This window comes from Bos indicus, chromosome 23, assembly GCF_029378745.1.
Source record: "Bos indicus isolate NIAB-ARS_2022 breed Sahiwal x Tharparkar chromosome 23, NIAB-ARS_B.indTharparkar_mat_pri_1.0, whole genome shotgun sequence".
Lineage (NCBI taxonomy): Eukaryota > Metazoa > Chordata > Mammalia > Artiodactyla > Bovidae > Bos > Bos indicus.
Genome location: NC_091782.1, coordinates 26,922,665 through 26,940,132, shown reverse-complemented (window position 1 = coordinate 26,940,132; position 17,468 = coordinate 26,922,665). Strand labels below are relative to the sequence as shown.

Here is a 17,468-nt window from a genome sequence, read left to right as displayed (position 1 = left end):
TTCCTTCTCCAATGCATGAAAGTGAAAAGTGAAAGGGAAGTCGCTCAGTTGTGTCCGACTCTTTTCGACCCCATGGGCTGTAGCCTACCAGGCTTCTCCGTCCATGGGATTTTCCAGGCAAGAGTACTGGAGTGGGGTATTACACTTTATGTGAATATAAATACAATCTCTCAGATGCAGAATGAACTTTAAAGTACAATTCCCTGTTTAAAGTTGTGTTAATTTACACTCCACCACAGTTCTAATAAGCAAGCCTCCTTTACATGTCTTAATATGTCTAGTGACAGACTACTCTCCATGCTATAGTTAAAATTCCTAAAATGTATTGAGCAATATTTGAGACTTTTGTATACAGAATTCACAATGGCATTTTACACATTTTTAAAATTTAATTCTCACATCATTTGAGTGATTTAAGTAGTCTTCTCAAAATACATAAGTAAGAATAAAATGGTTGTCAGAGGTTAAACAACCTTTGCAAGGATTCAAAGCTAATGAACTGTGCGCTCCTCATTGAGTCAAGTTATAGTAAGTTGTGGGCTTCCCTTGTGGCTCAGCTGGTAAAGAATCCACCGGCAATGCAGGAGACCTGGGTTTGATCTCTGAGTTGGGAAGATCCCCTGGAGAAGGGAAAGGCTACCCACTTCAGTATTCTGGCCTCAAGAATTCCTAGGACTATAGTGCATGGGGTCGCAAAGAGAGAGGTGACTCCAAACCCTAAAAGCTCAGCCATTACCTCATACCACCTCACATTGAATTTCTGAAATAAATAGTGCCTGTAGATCAAAACCATTCTCCTCACTTTAATTCATGGATATAGGTATCAATCAGACTACATTTTATAACAAATGGCAACATTTTATATGAATTGAGAGAACTGATATGGTACAATTACAGTTTATTCAGAATATTCCCATGACCAGCATTGTTAGTCTCCTCTGGAAATGAAAAAAAGTTGCATTTATCTTATGTGATGATACTCATGCTGCTGCTGCTGCTAAGTCGCTTCAGTCGTGTCCGACTCTGTGTGACCCCATAGACGGCAGCCCACCAGGCTCCCCCGTCCCTGGGATTCTCCAGGCAAGAACACTGGAGTGGGGTATTTCCTGATGATACTCATAGCTCCCTACTAATCTCCTTCTAACTGATGATAAGAGAGCACTCCAAATTCCTATATCAAATTTTGTTTTCAACTCTTAGGATTTATCAGTATAATGTAGTACAAGTATGAACATTTTGGAATAGAACAGAAATAGTATCTCACTTACTTTGGAAACATATATTTCTAGTAATGTGGAAAGTTCAAAACTTTTTGAAGAGGTTAGGTGAACATCATTATTGACCCTGAATTTGAGGAAAACCTATGTCCCCAGACCTCAGTGAGAATTCAGCACAATTGGAAGTTGTGTCGTTGCAACCAGGAGACTATTACATTCAATATCATAGAGCAATTTTGAGAATGTTGGAGGAGTATATCAGATGAGATCAGTCGCTCAGTCGTGTCTGACTCTTTGCAACCCCATGAATCGCAGCACACCAGGCCTCCCTGTGCATCACCAACTCCCAGAGTTCACTCAGACTCACATCCATCGAGTCAGTAATGCCATCCAGCCATCTCATCCTCTGTCGTCCCCTCCTCCTCCTGCCCCCAATCCCTCCCAGCATCAGAGTCTTTTCCAATGAGTCAAGTCTTTGCATCAGGTGGCCAAAGTACTGGAGTTTCAGCTTTAGCATCATTCCTTCCAAAGAAATCCCAGGACTGATCTCCTTCAGAATGGACTGGTTGGATCTCCTTGCACTCCAAGGGACTCTCAAGAGTCTTCTCCAACACCACAGTTCAAAAGCATCAATTCTTCGGCGCTCAGCCTTCTTCACAGTCCAACTCTCACATCCATACATGACCACAGGAAAAACCATAGCCTTGACTAGATGGACCTTTGTTGGAAAAGTAATGTCTCTGCTTTTGAATATGCTATCTAGGTTGGTCATAACTTTCCTTCCAAGGAGTGTCTTTTAATTTCATGGCTGCAGTCACCATCTGTAGTGATTTTGGAGCCAAAAAAAATAAAGTCTGACACTGTTTCCACTGTTTCCCCATCTATTTCCCATGAAGTGATGGTACTGGATGCCATGATCTTTGTTTTCTGAATGTTGAGCTTTAAGCCAACTTTTTCACTCTCCACTTTCTCCTTCATCAAGAGGCTTTTTAGTTCCTCTTCACCTTCTGCCATAAGGGTGGTGTCATCTGCATATCTGAGGTTATTGATATTTCTCCCGGCAATCTTGATTCCAGCTTGTGTTTCTTCCAGTCCAGCGTTTCTCATGATGCACTCTGCATAGAAGTTAAATAAACAGGGTGACAATATACAACCTTGACGAACTCCTTTTCCTATTTGGAACCAGTCTGTTGTTCCATGTCCAGTTCTAACTGTTGCTTCCTGACCTGCATACAAATTTCTCAAGAGGCAGATCAGGTGGTATGGTATTCCCATCTCTTTCAGAATTTTCCACAGTTTATTGTGATCCACACAGTCAAAGGCTTTGGCATATTCAATAAAGCAGAAATAGATGTTTTTCTGGAACTCTCTTGCTTTTTCCATGATCCAGCGGCTGTTGGCAATTTGATCTCTGCTTCCTCTGCCTTTTCTAAAACCAGCTTGAACATCAGGAAGTTCACGGTTCACATATTGCTGAAGCCTGGCTTGGAGAATTTTGAGCATTACTTTACTAGCATGTAGCCCTCACTAATAACTGCTACGATGCATAATTTGGTCATTTATTTATTCCATAAGTTACACCAGGAAGACAAGTGTATAAAAACTGATGTTATTAAACATCCACCTAGAGATCTAAAGATGAGCTGTCTGAGAAAGACACCCTGCCAGAATTTATAGTTCAGAATTTGGGACCTGACCTTAAAGATAAGTCTTTCAGAGGCTTCTAGTCAATTGTTAAAATGAGAACCAATGGCTCAGTTAATTTAAAAAATGACCTTGCTATATTGTTAACCAGAGGGGGGCGGGGAATGTTTTCTAATAACTACTGTAAAAGATAACATAATAACTATTAGAAGCATTAAACTTCTCCAAAAGTGAGGAAAACTTACTACTTCTAAAAATTGTAAACTATGCAAAACACAGAAAGATAAAAAGGATCAGTCCTATAGGAATTGATTCTGCCATCTGGGAAAAATACATAGCAGTTGGTTTTAACTCTTCTAGAACAAGAGTTAAACACTAACCTCTTTTAGCTGTCATCGTCTCCTTCGGTGCTACTGCTGTTATTAACTGCAATAATTGCAATATCTCCAGTCTGACCATGATCCTTTCCACACCCTAGAGTTCTATAGGCATGTGTTTTCAAGCTTGGCAAAACAAACTCCTTGTTGTGCTCCTATATGTACAAATCACTGGAATGTTTACCCAGATGGGCATCTAAGAGTGCCTCTGGTTGTCCCTCTTTGTTAGTTAAAAATACAGTCACTATAAGAAGATTCACACTAAGTGTGTTGTGAAATTCTTGATAGTCTTGATAACACTGAAGTAAGCCACGAAATGTTGGGGAAAACTTGTGGCCCATTTCTGGTAAATCACTTAAAGTATCATCGGTGAAGTTTAACTATAAAACGTCTTGCGAAAGCAAAGAGATGTAGAAAAATTCTCCACAGCTTTCCTAAGCAAGAAGTGTTGAAAATTGTGACTGTACAAATCTGCCCTGAAATAAAACCAGAAACCTGGATGCTGCTGCTACTGCTAAGTTGCTTCAGTCGTGTCCAACTCTGTGCGACCCCATAGATGGCAGCCCACCAGGCCCCGCCGTCCCTGGGATTCTCCAGGCAAGAACACTGGAGTGGGTTGCCATTTCCTCCTCCAATGCATGAAAGTGAAAAGTGAAAGTGAAGTCGCTCAGTTGTGTCCGACTCTTAGCGACCCCATGGACTGCAGCCCACCAGGCTCCTCCGTCCATGGGATTTTCCAGGCAAGAGTACTGGAGTGGGGTGCCATTGCCTTCTCCCAGAAACCTGGATAATTCAGACTTATCTCATAGGGCAGGGGTCTCCAACCCCCAGGCTGTGGACCACTGGCCTGTTAGGAACCGGGCCACACAGCAGGAGGTGAGCAGCCAGCTAGTGAGCAAAGCTGCTTAGTTTGGCACTCCCCATCACTCGATTTACCGCCTTAACCATAGCCCTCTCCCACTGCCCTCGTGCATGGAAAAACTGTCTTCTTCGAAACTGGTCCCTGGTGCCAAAAAGGCTGGGGACTGCTGTCATGGGGCACAAATTAATATGATAGTCCTCTCTTTATTGGATAGACCTCAAGGTATGATTTGTTATATAGAAATAAATCTTGAAATTTCCTGTCTTTCAATGAATTTCACCTAAAATAGCAAATCTGCTGGCACAAAATTCTTTATAATATCCTATTGGTATCTTTTTAATACCTATAGAATCTGAAAGAATTGCATCTTTTAAATTCCAAATGTTCATTATTTGGATTCTTCTTTTTTTTTTCCTTATCAATCTTTGAGGTTTATTAAAAAAAAAAAAAAAAAAAAACTTCTGACTCTGTTTCTTTCTTTTTTTTAATAAACATCAATTTTCAACTGTATTTATTTTCTCTCTTGCATTATTTTTTCTTCTACTTTTTAAAATTAAATTCACTTTTTCCTGATTAACTTAAGCTTTTGTATCTCTGATTTTTGTATATTTGTCCTTTTATAATTTAAGCATTTAAATCTCTAAATTTCTCTTTAGGAACAGTTTTGGTTTCATATCACAAATCTTGAAAACCTGTTTTACTATTTCTTTAAAATATTTTCTTATTTCTCATTTGATTTGTTCTTTCATAAGCCATATATTATTTAGAAGTGTATTGCCTCACTGCCAAAAGTTTGGCTATTTTCTCAATGTTATTAATTATAATTTAAAAAGATTGTTGTCAGGGAATATATTCTATATGATTGTATTCCTGTGACCCTTTGTGCAACTTGTTTTATGGCCATAGCATATGGTTTATTTTGTAGATATTCTTTGTAACAATTAAGGAAATACATACCCTGTAGTTATTGGAGGTAGTCAAATTCATGTCAACTATAAATTTAAAATTTTAGCTTCTTTACATCTTTGATTTCTTTACTTATATTTGTTTGCATGAATCTACAGAGATGTTTTTCTGCCTTCTATCTACTTCCTCTGAAGAAGGGAACGACAATCCACTCCAGTATTCTTGCCTGGAGAATCCCATGGACAGAGGAGCCTGGTGGGCTACAGCCCATGGGGTCGCAAAGAGTAGGTCTCAATCGAGTGACTAATACTTCATTTCATCTACTTTCCAATTTCCCATGCCACCACAATGAACTTTACCGAACTCAAGTTTGGCTGTTCACTGCTCCAGAGTTAACCAATACTTCAAATGCCGGCAGCCCACCACCTTCTTGGGCTGTTGGTTTTCTAAATAAGGTCCCTATTCCTTGTCCTAACACATTGTCTCTCAGTTGACTGGCCTGTTGCATTGGCAAGCCATAGGAGCTTAGACTCAGTAAGTGTTGAAGCCCATCATTAGCCTAATAAAAGAGTTCAAGAAATACCCACGATGGGATATTTTCTTTAAAAAAAAAAAAAAAAAAACAAGGAAAAGAGAAAAAAGAACAGGATTACAGGAATTATCAGGGCATCAAGCCCAGACAAGTCACCTATATTTCTTAGATTTTTTTTTGCCCCTTTCTGTAGCCCATGGTGTGAAGAAACTTGTGTTTTTGAGAACATAAAGATGTAGGAGACAGCCATGAAATGGGTTCAACAAGGGTTTGTTCTAGTTCAGGCAAATATTCCTAATTAGAGAATACAGAAAATCCAAGAAAAAACAAGAAAGGAAACAGGAAAATCTTTGGAGTGACAAAACTTCAGTAATGTAAATAAAGCCATTATTGTTTTATGATGCATTTCTGTTCTTTCTACTTCCTTCCTTGAAATTGTATAAAGCAGAAGTTGTTTGCTCCATATTTATTTGAGAAAGACTTTATGAAGAATGTGGGCAGAAGATGAGTTCAGATGCACAGGAGGCAGTAAAGGTTAAAAACAGAAAGCACCAGAAAAAAAATGAACATAAGGTATTGCAATCAATATTGAGGACTTCCAGGTCGAGAATAGGGGCTGAGGAAGCCATCAAGAAGCACATTTTCTAAAGGATCACTCAACCAAGAGGAAACTAGACCCTAAGAAGTACTATCGTGGAAAAAATGAGTGAATTAGGAAACTTTTTCATGCTGCTGAGACAGAAGGTTTTTGCTTGAGTGTCACCACCTTCACTTCAGCTCAGGAGTCCTGCAAAAGATAGAAGAGAGAGTTGTTTCCAGATCTAATTCTGCAAGCAGTTTTTTGCTCCTCTTTCAAGGGCCTCATGTTAAAGCATTGTAGTAAGAAGGAAAACAAATTAAGTCTCCCTGAGCCAAAAGCTACTTTAGAGCATAGGCCTTCTGTTTAGCAGAGAGAAGAAGCTTTAGTGGAAACACCCGATCATATGTCAGATCCATAGTCCTTCCCATTATTTCAGTCTCTGTCTTGTAGCTTCTACCACCTGTTCTAGGGAGACTACACATGTTTCTAAAAGAGAGTTAAAGAGCATTACCTGTTGGCTGAAGTGCAGGGTGTCCCAGGAAAGAGAAGGGAAGATACATGCTAAAAATATATGGAGGCAAGTTAGTCCCCAGATACAATATTCCCAGCCTCTGAACTCAGATTTCCCTAATACCAAATCCATATCACATGATGCCAGGGCAAGGAGAGCAGACACTGAGAGCTTGTGACCTAAGAAGCTTCTGTCACATAAATTCAGTGTAACTTCTTCAGTCTTAGTGTCTCTTCCTGCATTTGCCCCAGGATCTCTACCACAAATCTCCATGCATGTTAACATTTTCCTTATATCTGCAAGCCATCACCTCGTATTTAACCATAGTTAACCATGGACTGTCAATTTCCAGATTTTAGGAAATTTGAGGTCAACTAGGAAAAGAAAGATTTTATAAAGGGTTGTTGAGAGACCCTTTATAGAGAATTAACTGAGCAAAGTCATATTTCTTCCCCCCAAAGTCTGTAAGGAGTGTCAGCTGCCAACGGGCTCCTTCCCTTTCTGATTCCTGAAGTGGGTGAACAGCCCCACCACAAGGAAGAGCAGACCCAGAGCAAAGACCCTGACTCCACTCATCATCTTGCTCTGAGCAGAGTCAGACTGTGCCCCTGAGAAAAGAAGTTAGTTTTAGTGATTTTTAGCCCAATTCTAACTTCTCTGAGACTTTGAGACTCAAAACTGTGAGATTAGGGGGAAAAAAAGTTTACCCTGGAAAAATAATTCACCATTTCTGGAAAAGAGATTTAAGAATCACACCGAGCAGATACAAGCTGAGCATTAAACTCATTTAAATATCACATAAGGCTGCTACTTCAACATCTTAAGGGTGAGGTGCCAGGAACTCAATGATGTTAAGTAATTTGTCTAGCATGACAGAGCTAATAAAAGGCAGAGCTAAGACTGGACTCACTTCATAACAAGAAGGGCCTTACATTGTAGAGGATGTATCCCTTGTCAAATATCAATGAACTCAGAGCAACAGGGTCAGAAGTGCAAGCCCAGCCTGACAAAGGGAACTGGTGTCCTGGGCCATGGGGTGACCCTGAACTGTGATATCATTGGGACATTCAAACTAGGAGCAACTCTATTCTGCTGTCAGGTATAACTGCCTTCCTGGAGGGTGTAGGTATTAGTCAAAACTATCACAGGATATCTATAAATATCAAAGGATTTCTATCACAGGATAGTCGCAAGACTATTCTAATAACCTAAGCTGAAGGATAGAAGAAAATAGAGCAAATGAAAATAGGCTGCCGGGAGAGGAGACACCTGACACTCAAGAGTAAGCAAGCCTCCTCCTTGGTGAATGAGGAATTCATGAGATCAGAGAGCTTCTCACTCCATTCCACTGGGAGAGGGCTTGTCTGGCTGGGGTGCTCCACTTGGCAGGTGAAGACCTCTGAGGAACTCTTTCAAGCATCACCACGCTCTGGAAGGTCCAGTCTCCATTCTGGATCAGGCCTGTGGAGATCACCCAGCTTCCTCTTCATGGCCGTTCCAGAACCACCTGACTTCAATGTGGCCTGGGTAGAAACCATTCACAGAGCAGACCAGGAGGTCGTGGCGCTGCAGGGGCTGGGTCTTTACAGGATACACAGTCACTGTAGGCTCCCCTAGGACAGAAGAGATGGAGGGAATCAGTGAGGAAGACAGAGTAAGTCTCCCCGGTTGGCTGCCTTTCTGAATCAACTGTTTCCAGATTTCGGCCTCAGGCAGGCCTCACTCAAAACCAGCCAACTGGCCAACTTTAGAAGTTAGTGCCACAACCCTGAATTTAACCTTTACAGCACTGGCACATTAGTTTGAGAGATGTTGAGGATACTTACGTGTCTTTTTTTCCCCATTTCAGGAAACATTTATTGCTGAATTTTTACAAATCTGCATAAAGCATATAGTATTTAATTAAAAGTGTCATTTCTGAATCCATGTTCCTGGACTTGAATCCAGACTCTGCCTCTTACTGATTGATCCTGGGAGATTTTTACATTGCTCTGTGCCCATCTTTCTCACCTACAGAAAGGAATAATAATACCAGTTCACCTCCTAGGGTTATGTGAAGATTAAAGCACCCAAAGTACGTAAAGCGGTAACTGGAATTTAGCCTTCAGTGGATCACAGCTATTTATTATCCTTGTTCAATTTGAGAGAAACTATGATTCAAAGTGGGATGGGTAAATTAGGGAAGAGCAGTGGGGTAGCTACAAGGACAGAGGATGAAGTCCTAGAGGAAAGCTGTCTCCAGGCACTCACACCTTAGAACACCTCAGAAATGGTTCTACCCTGGTAAGATGGAAAGACACAGGTGAATCTCTAACTCTGAGTTGAATTCCAAAAAAAGCATGAGTCCAGAAGGAGAAGGAAAGAAAGTCATTAATTTGAAAAAGAATTCTTGTAATTAAACTCTGCTGATCAATCCCTCTCCTTTGCAAAACAAGTGAATTTACTATTGGAATTATTATCACTTTATAATTTTCTCCCTTTTCAAGAGCTTCCCAGGTGCAGCTGGTGGTAAAGAACCTGCCTGCCAATGCAAGAGACATAAGAGATGAGGGTTCCATCCCTGTGTCAGGAAGATCCCCTGGAGGAGGGCATAGCAACCCACTCCAGTATTCTTGCCTGGAGAATCCCATGGACAGAGGAGCTTGGAGGGCTACTGTCCATAGGGTTGCAAAGAGTCGGACATGACTGAAGCAACTTAGCATGCACATTCTTTTTAAGCTGACACTTGAGTTAGGGGCAGGGTCTGGGCCTCATTAGTATGTGTGCCTAGTGTCTGAGATAATCTCTGACAATATCAGCCTTAATAAATACAAGTTTAAAATAAAATAATGGAGAAACTTGGAAGAAAACAATTTAAAATATTCTAAAATGGTAAGTTTAAAATTGATGGTAAATCATTCCTAACAAGTTTGCAGCATATTTCATTAAACAAAATGTTTAAATTTCTGTCATTGAAAATAATAAATGGAGTCAAAAATATAAACCACACTTGAGAAAAAGATGAATCAAATATCAAATAGTGTTAATTTTGCTGGATACAGAACCCATATCACTGAGAAAAACACCAGGACCCTAGAAATAATAGAGAATAAATAATTGCTAGAGCAATAACAACAAGAGGCCAATAAATATGTGAGAGCTGTTCAAGAATCTTAGAAATCAAAGAAATACAAATGTTTTAATAAATATAAAATGTAAACTGAGTACTTGGCACTATACATCTTTGAAAAAGGATCTGATATCTGATAAAGGGGATTGTGAGGTAAACTCTTACAATTATAAAAACAAATGATATGAAACTACTCTAATAGTATTAGCATTATAAAAATAGTAATGTCCGTATGTTAAAAAATCATAATTCAAAAGTCGGTTACACAACCATTTCAACTATGTAAAAATACATAGACTAAAGGGGGGAAAAGGAAAAGATTTACACAGAAAAGAAGTCTCAGACAGATCAGAGAAGCTACAGAGGCTCCCTTCCCCCACCTTTCAGAAAGGAGTCTGCTATGTTTTTCTCAATGAAACACTCTGGCACACAAATGCCTGCACACTCGTTTCTGGGATGTCAGTATTAAATCTGGGTCTCCTGCAGTGACAGCAAATGTCAGATCCACCATACCCAGTGCTCACTTCTGTCATGTTTCTTCTCATTTCACCCTCCTCTTAGTCATACCACAAATAGCCACTCTCCCCCTCCTTGAAAAATCTAAGTTCCCTTGCTCTCTGCATCACATTCTCTCGGTTTTCATCAATATCACTGGTACTCCTACTAAGACCCCTTTGCTGACTTACTGACCCTGGCTCGCTTCTTGTCTTCTGCTACTTACTCCCTCTCCATGTGCAACTTTAACGCAGTTGTCCATGACCACAACATATATATATCTTCAGCCCTGGCTTCCCCATGAATTCCAGTCTCATAAATACAACTAGTGCCTTAACAGCGCCACATAAATGTCCCAAAAATTATTTTAAGCTTAAATAAATCTTTTATTCCTAACCACTTACCTCAAATTTTTTCCTCCCTTAGTCTTCCCTATCTCAATAAGCAGGATCCTTACATTTATTCCAGCAATTCAAGACAGAGTCTTGAGGGATAAGCTTGATTTTTCTACTCCTCCCTAATATAATTTATTAATAAGGCATACAAATATCTATTTCAAATCTATTCCCTTTCTCTTTACCACTGTCTTTGTCACCACCACAATAAATGAGGACATAAGCACGCCTTCCCTGGAGAATTCTATTGCAACCCTATGTGGTGTCCCTGATGAATCCCTATAATCCAATATACACTAGAATTATTTTTTTAGTAAATATAAACTGACTTTTTGTAACCCTTCAGTAGCTTCACATATCTTTTTCCATAAATTAAAAAAAAAATCTTACCTTAGCCATCAGGGCCAAATTATTTGGCTCCTAATTTACTTTCCAACCTTGTATTTCTACTCATCAATTTACTTATTCTGCTTCAGCCACTCTAGCCTTTTTCCATCCTTTAAACACATCACATACCTTGCCACACTTGGTTCTTTCTCAGTTGTCTTATGTCTTTTACATAACCACTTCCTTCTCATCACTCATTTTTCAACTATTAATAAAAGTCTCAGGGAGGCCTCCCTAGCAACTTGAACTGAAGTCAAGTGAATCCCATTTTCTCTGTCCCATGACCCTGATATATTTTTTATCATAGCACTATTGCTCTCTGAAATATTTTTCTTTGTTAATTGGATTACCTTTCTCTCCTGTCACTAGCCAAGTTCCAATGATAATTGGGATTTTTCTAGCAATGTTATTCATATAGAATTCTGAGTCCAGACAGAGCCCTGTATATAATAGTTGCTCAGAAAAACATCAGTGACCTAAACAAATAAATTCATGGTCTGGGGAATTGATTATTATGAGGATCTTGGAAAAGAAGAAGGAGCTCCTGTTCCAACACTCTTTCATTTTAATGATATTATGTCCCTTCCACTTGCTGTAACAAATTCAGACAAAATTCCTCTTTCTTCTTCTACTATTTGCCTGAAACATTCATAGGAAAGAAAAAGGTGATTTTTAAGCAAAAGGGAAATTTTCATTAAGTTTTATCTCATCCAGTGGATCTATTATAATGCTAGGGGTCTGTACAAATGTTGGGGACTTTCAGTAATGGCAATGACAAAGCTGGGGAAAAGTAGGGAAGAACTAGAAGGAGAGATAACAAAACATGATTAATTAAGGAACATAGTAGGCATGATGAAAAAACCTTTTATTTATTCTCTACTAGTTGAATCTCTTCTCATGTGCTCAAATCAAAGAATGAAGAGATGTAGGAGAAATAATCTAGAAAGTTTCAAAATACATTCCTAGTGAACACTAACCTGTGTTAGGTTTTCAGAAGATGCTTTAAGTTCTTTAAATCATCAAAGAACATCCCATGTATGGTCCTCATCTAAATAGTCATTTCAAGTACTAAAGATTACTAGAAGCTGTTTAAACTTTATCCAGCTTTATCCTGAAGACACAGAGAGAAAACTAGTCCCAGCTTTTGCCAGAGAACCTCCAGGGCAGGGATACAGACATTTTTAACATTAGGGTTCAGGGGAAGGAAAAGATATGGGGGAGATCCTTTGATATATTCTCACATATTAGAGAGAGGCACCAACATCACAGATCCTCTTGAGGACATAACACAGAATCTTCTAGGAGGGATCTTTCTAATTCTTTACAGTTTCTCATAAAATTCTAAGAGAAAGTTTCCCTTTCCCTGGCATAACTCAACATAATAAAGGAAAATGCCAATGGGGAATTATTTTGACAACTTTATTTCTAAATCCTTTTAAGACACTGAAAGAATGGGATGGAAGGCTAGGGATGTTCTATTGGAGGAGAAGTGAAGAAAAAAAACTGTGTCTTATACATACGGAAGCCCCTGATGCAGCTCTATAGAGGGCAACTTATCTACACACTTTTTGTTGTAGAAAGAATTGGGGATCCATATGACAGAGATAGCTGGTCATTGAAGATTATATCACAATATTTAAGGGACATGACCTGGACACAGTGACAAAACTAAGTTCCTTCCTTCCCCTACCCCACAATAGCTCACTATCCAAGGTATATGCTTACATTGGGTCTCCCTGGCCCAAGCCAGGGGAGGGCTCAGCACCAATTGTTCTGTCAGAGCTGCCATCCAAGAGCCTCTGAACAAATATAGGCACACCATGCTGGAGAACAGGAAAGGGCAAGGTGTGAGGGGAGCAGGCAAGTCCACTCAAATGGGTTCTGTGATCCTCCTCCACCCAAGTGATAGCAACCAATCCAGACTTTATTTTGGGGGGCTCCAAAATCACTGCTGATGGTGACCACAGGCATGAAATTAAAAGACGCTTGCTCCTTGGAAGAAAAATTATGACCAACCTAGACAGCATATTAAAAAGCAGAGACATTACTTTGCCAACAGAGATCTGTCTAGTCAAAGCTATGGTTTTTCCAGTAGTCATGTATGAATCTGAGAGTTGGACTATAAAGAAAGCTGAGCACTGAAGAATTATTCTTTTGAACTGTGGTGCTGGAGAAGACTTTTGAGAGTCCCTTGGAGTGCAAGGAGATCCAACCAGCCAACCCTAAAGATCAGTCTTGCATATTCATTGGAAGGACTGATGTTGAAGCTGAAGCTCCAATACTTTGGCTACTTGATGCGAAGAACTGACTCATTTGAAAAGACCCCGATGCTGGGAAAGATTGAAGGCATGAGGAGAAGGGGGTGACAGAGGATGAGACGGTTGGATTGCATCACCGACTCAATGGACATGAGTTTGAGTAAACTCCGGGAGTTGGTGATGGACAGGGAAGCCTGGCGTGCTGCAGTCCATGGGGTCACAAAGCATCGGAAAATACTGAGTGACTCAACTGAACTGAACTGGGTGATCTCAGTATTAGAGACCAATTAGCATCACAGATGAAAAGCATCATCAGTTACTGGTCAGAGATTTAGTATGATGGTCCTCTTTCTCTAACAAAAGGATTGTTTTAATTTAGTGCTTTAAAGGTTTGATCCAGTCGGGTCTGAAATATTTTAACTAGACCCCTATTGTGAGTCAGTTCTGTGCTGATCAGTGAAGAATCACACATTTGAGCCTTTTAGAAGCTTGCATTCCTCTCTATTTGGAGACTGAGCTATTTTGACAAATGTATGTGTGCATGTGTTTAGGAGTTGAGGTGCTGGAGAGAAAATGATTGCAAGTTAGGAGACCTTTAATCCAGCCCTTTTTGCACCATAACTTAGTGTTGCAGATGTGAGTAAATTACTTATCCTCTACAGTAGAAACGAAAGCATTATAATCTTTCAGTTACTTCAATACTGAGAAGTGCTGTGATTCTGTGGACTCCTCAAGGAATAGCATCTCCTGGTAACAGATGATGTGACAAAATTATAGCTGTTGATTAGAGCGTACTCTGTACTTCCTTACAGGTTGAAATGTCCCTGATAAACTAAAGGAAATTTAAAGTTAGTCAATTATTTAACCTGAGTGAAAAGGTTTTTCTTTCTTTTCTGTCAGGTCTGTCTCCTGTTACTGAGTTTAGCGGCACCTCCAGAAAATACTTATGGACACAGTAGGGGAAGGAAAAGTGGGACGAATTGAGAGAGTAGCACTGACATATTTACACTTCCATGTGTAAAATAGATAGCTAGTGGGAAACTGCCGTATGATACAGGAAGCTCAGCTCAGTACTCTATGAGGACCTAGAGGGGTAGAATGGGGAAGGGGGTTGAAGGAAGCTCAAGAGGGAGGGGATATATGTATACTTATAGCTGATTCACATTGTTGTACAGCAGAAACTCACACAACATTGCAAAGCAATTTTTGTCCAACTAAATTTTTTAATTTATAAAATTTAAAAAAAGAAAATATATAAATAGACCTTGCTAATGAATATATTACAGAGTGTTCAGGAAATGGAACACCATGGAAAAACTATGAATTACGTATTGTGATATATAATTTAATACATAATTTTATTTTAAAATAAACAGTACACAGTAATGTAAATATCTCACATTTAGAATGGACTTTAGAGGTCAATTATCATTTTAAAGTTCTGAATTAATTCACACTTCACTACAACTCTGATAAGCAATCCCTCTTTACGTACCTTAATAGTTCTTGTGACAATACTTGCCATATCACAATAAAAATAACCAAAATTTATTGAACAACTTTTAAGCCTTTTACTTTCTACCATGAATTAATTTTGCTAGGCTTTTTTATACATCTTTTGAAAATTTAATTTTCACATCATCTCCATGAAATACACTTTCTATTTCTTCAGATGGAGATAAAAAGATGATGAATGGAAAGTAACTTTTGCAATGATGCAAGGCTGGTAAATTGAGCCATTTTATGTGATTCCAAACTCCACAAGCTCAGCCATTGCATCATACCACCTTATGTTCAATTTCCAAAGAGAATAGTGCCCCTTATATTGAATCTAGTTTTATCACTTTAATTTCATGGGTATGCATATCAATAAAATTACTTTTAATGAATGCCAGCATTTGACTCACTGGAAAAGACTCTGATGCTGGGAAAGATTTAAGGCAGGAGGAGAAGGGGTCAACAGAGGATGAGATGGTTGGATGGCATCACCGACTTGATGGACATGAGTTTGAGCAAGCTCCAGGAGATGGTGATGGACAGGGAAGCCTGGCATGCTGCAGTCCATGGGCTCACAAATAATCGGACACAACCGAGCGACCAAGCTGAACTGCTGCTGCTGCTGCTGCTGCTGCTGCTAAGTCACTTCAGTCGTGTCCAACTCTGTGTGACCCCATAGATGGCAGCCACCAGGCTCCCCCATCCCTGGGATTCTCCAGGCAAGAACACTGGAGTGGGTTACCATTTCCTTCTCCAATGCGTGAAAGTGAAAAGTGAAAGTGAAGTCACTCAGTCGTGTCTGACTCTTAGCGACCCCATGGCACTGCAGCCTACCAAGCTCCTCCATCCATGGGATTTTCCAGGCAAAGTACTGGAGTGGGGTGCCATTGCCTTCTCCAATGCTTAACTGCACTTGATGTAAATTGAGGCAGCTACTTACAGCAATTCTAGTTACTTAAAGACTGCCCTCATCAGCATTGTTACACTCCTCTGGAAATAATAAAATTTGAGTTGATCTTATGTAATGACCCCATAGGTCCCCACAAGCCTCCACCTTATTGAAGATAACAGTGTCTTTAAAATTCCTAAATCCAGTCTACTGTTCTCAACCATTACTTCAGCATAATGTAATGCAAGTTTGAAATTTTGAAATGCAATATAAATAGTGTCTCCCTTATTTTGGAAAAATGTATTTCTCTTAATATGGAAAGTTCAACACTTCTTGGAGAGTCACCATTGTTTCTAGATCTGAGAAGAATCTATGTCCCTAGATACCAACAATAATTAGTACTACTGGAAATTGTGCTATTGCAACCAGGAAAATATCATGTTTAATTTGACAAATAGAAAATTATAATTTCCTCAGAATTCACTACTGTGACATGGTAATCGGGTAAAGCCAAGTTAAAGTTCACCATATCACAGAATAATAGGACTGGCAAAAAAGATGTAATTGTATATCAAAAACATTCTGAATTACAATTAAAGAGAACACTATGAAAACTTGTTCATATAAATTACACATACAATTTACAAATCATACTGCTGCTTCTAAGTCGCTTCAGTCGTGTCCGACTCTGTGCGACCCCATGGACTGCAACCCACCAGGCTCCCCCGTCCCTGGGATTCTCCAGGCAAGAACACTGGAGTGGGTTGCCATTTCCTTCTCCAATGCATGAAAGTGAAAAGTGAAAGTGAAGTTGCTCAGTCGTGTCCAACTCTTAGCGACCCCATGGACTGCAGTCTACCAGGCTCCTCCATCCATGGGGTTTTCCAGGCAAGAGTACTGGACTGGGGTGCCATTGCCTTCTCCACAAATCATACTAATTTATTTTTAAAAAGAATGAATCAATTACTACAACCTAAGTTCTGTGTGTTTTATACATTAATGAGTAACAAAAATGCGCTGTTTTAAACATTACTGGACATGACTGAGCGACTGAACAACAACAACAGAGGAGTCACCCTTATGCCTGAGACATCTGATGGTTTCTGGAAGGTAATGTCTTGTTTTTTTGTCTCCACTCCTCTCCCTTCCCCACTGGCTTCTGAGGATCATTAGTAAATCAAATTTCTGGATTTGGCAAAAGAAAATAATGAACAAGGAGAGAGACACTGTGCCTGAAACTCCAGTGTCCTTTGCGTGCATTTAGCTAATCAATTTAATGAACAGGTGCAAGAATCAGGGTAATGGACAGAGCTCAAAAAGTCCTTTTTGGAGGATATTGGAAAATAAATCTTATATAAGCTATGAAATGACAGAGAATGGGGTAAAATGAGAAAACACCATAAGTATTGCTATGTGTTATAAATTAATTTTTTTTCATATTTTGAGATTGGCAAGCTAAATATTTAAATACTTATTAAGAATACTCCTGGTAAAAAAAAAAAAAGAATACTCTTGGTGAGGAACAGGGCTTATAAGACTATCGTATATAATATCTGAAAGGATATTCTTTCCAACAACTAGCCATGTATAGTTCTGAAAAACCAAATTAGAAGCTGCAGGATGGGGCACCAATGTTGAAGAGCCACACACTTCTTTTCTAGAAGTAATAGAAACATTTTAAAGTAGTCACTAATTTATTAACCATTTAAAAAATTAGCATATGAAATTAGCATAATAGAAACATTTTAAAGTAGTCACTAATTTATTAACCATTAAAAATTAGCATATGAAATTTCATTAGCATATGAA

General features: G+C 39.2%; 1 long non-coding RNA gene across 2 annotated transcripts; it reads right to left on the bottom strand.

The window, feature by feature from the left end:
- Positions 1 to 207: 207 nt before the first annotated feature.
- Positions 208 to 11,166, bottom strand: LOC139178973 (uncharacterized). Of its 2 annotated transcripts, none has more exons than XR_011563419.1 (3): positions 11,019 to 11,166; positions 6,630 to 8,242; positions 208 to 6,325 (listed from the first exon to the last, which is right to left on the bottom strand). It is a non-coding gene; the product is annotated as an uncharacterized lncRNA (long non-coding RNA). The 2 variants fall into 2 exon arrangements; XR_011563418.1 differs by having other exon boundaries at positions 7,969 to 8,242; positions 11,019 to 11,156.
- Positions 11,167 to 17,468: the final 6,302 nt, after the last annotated feature.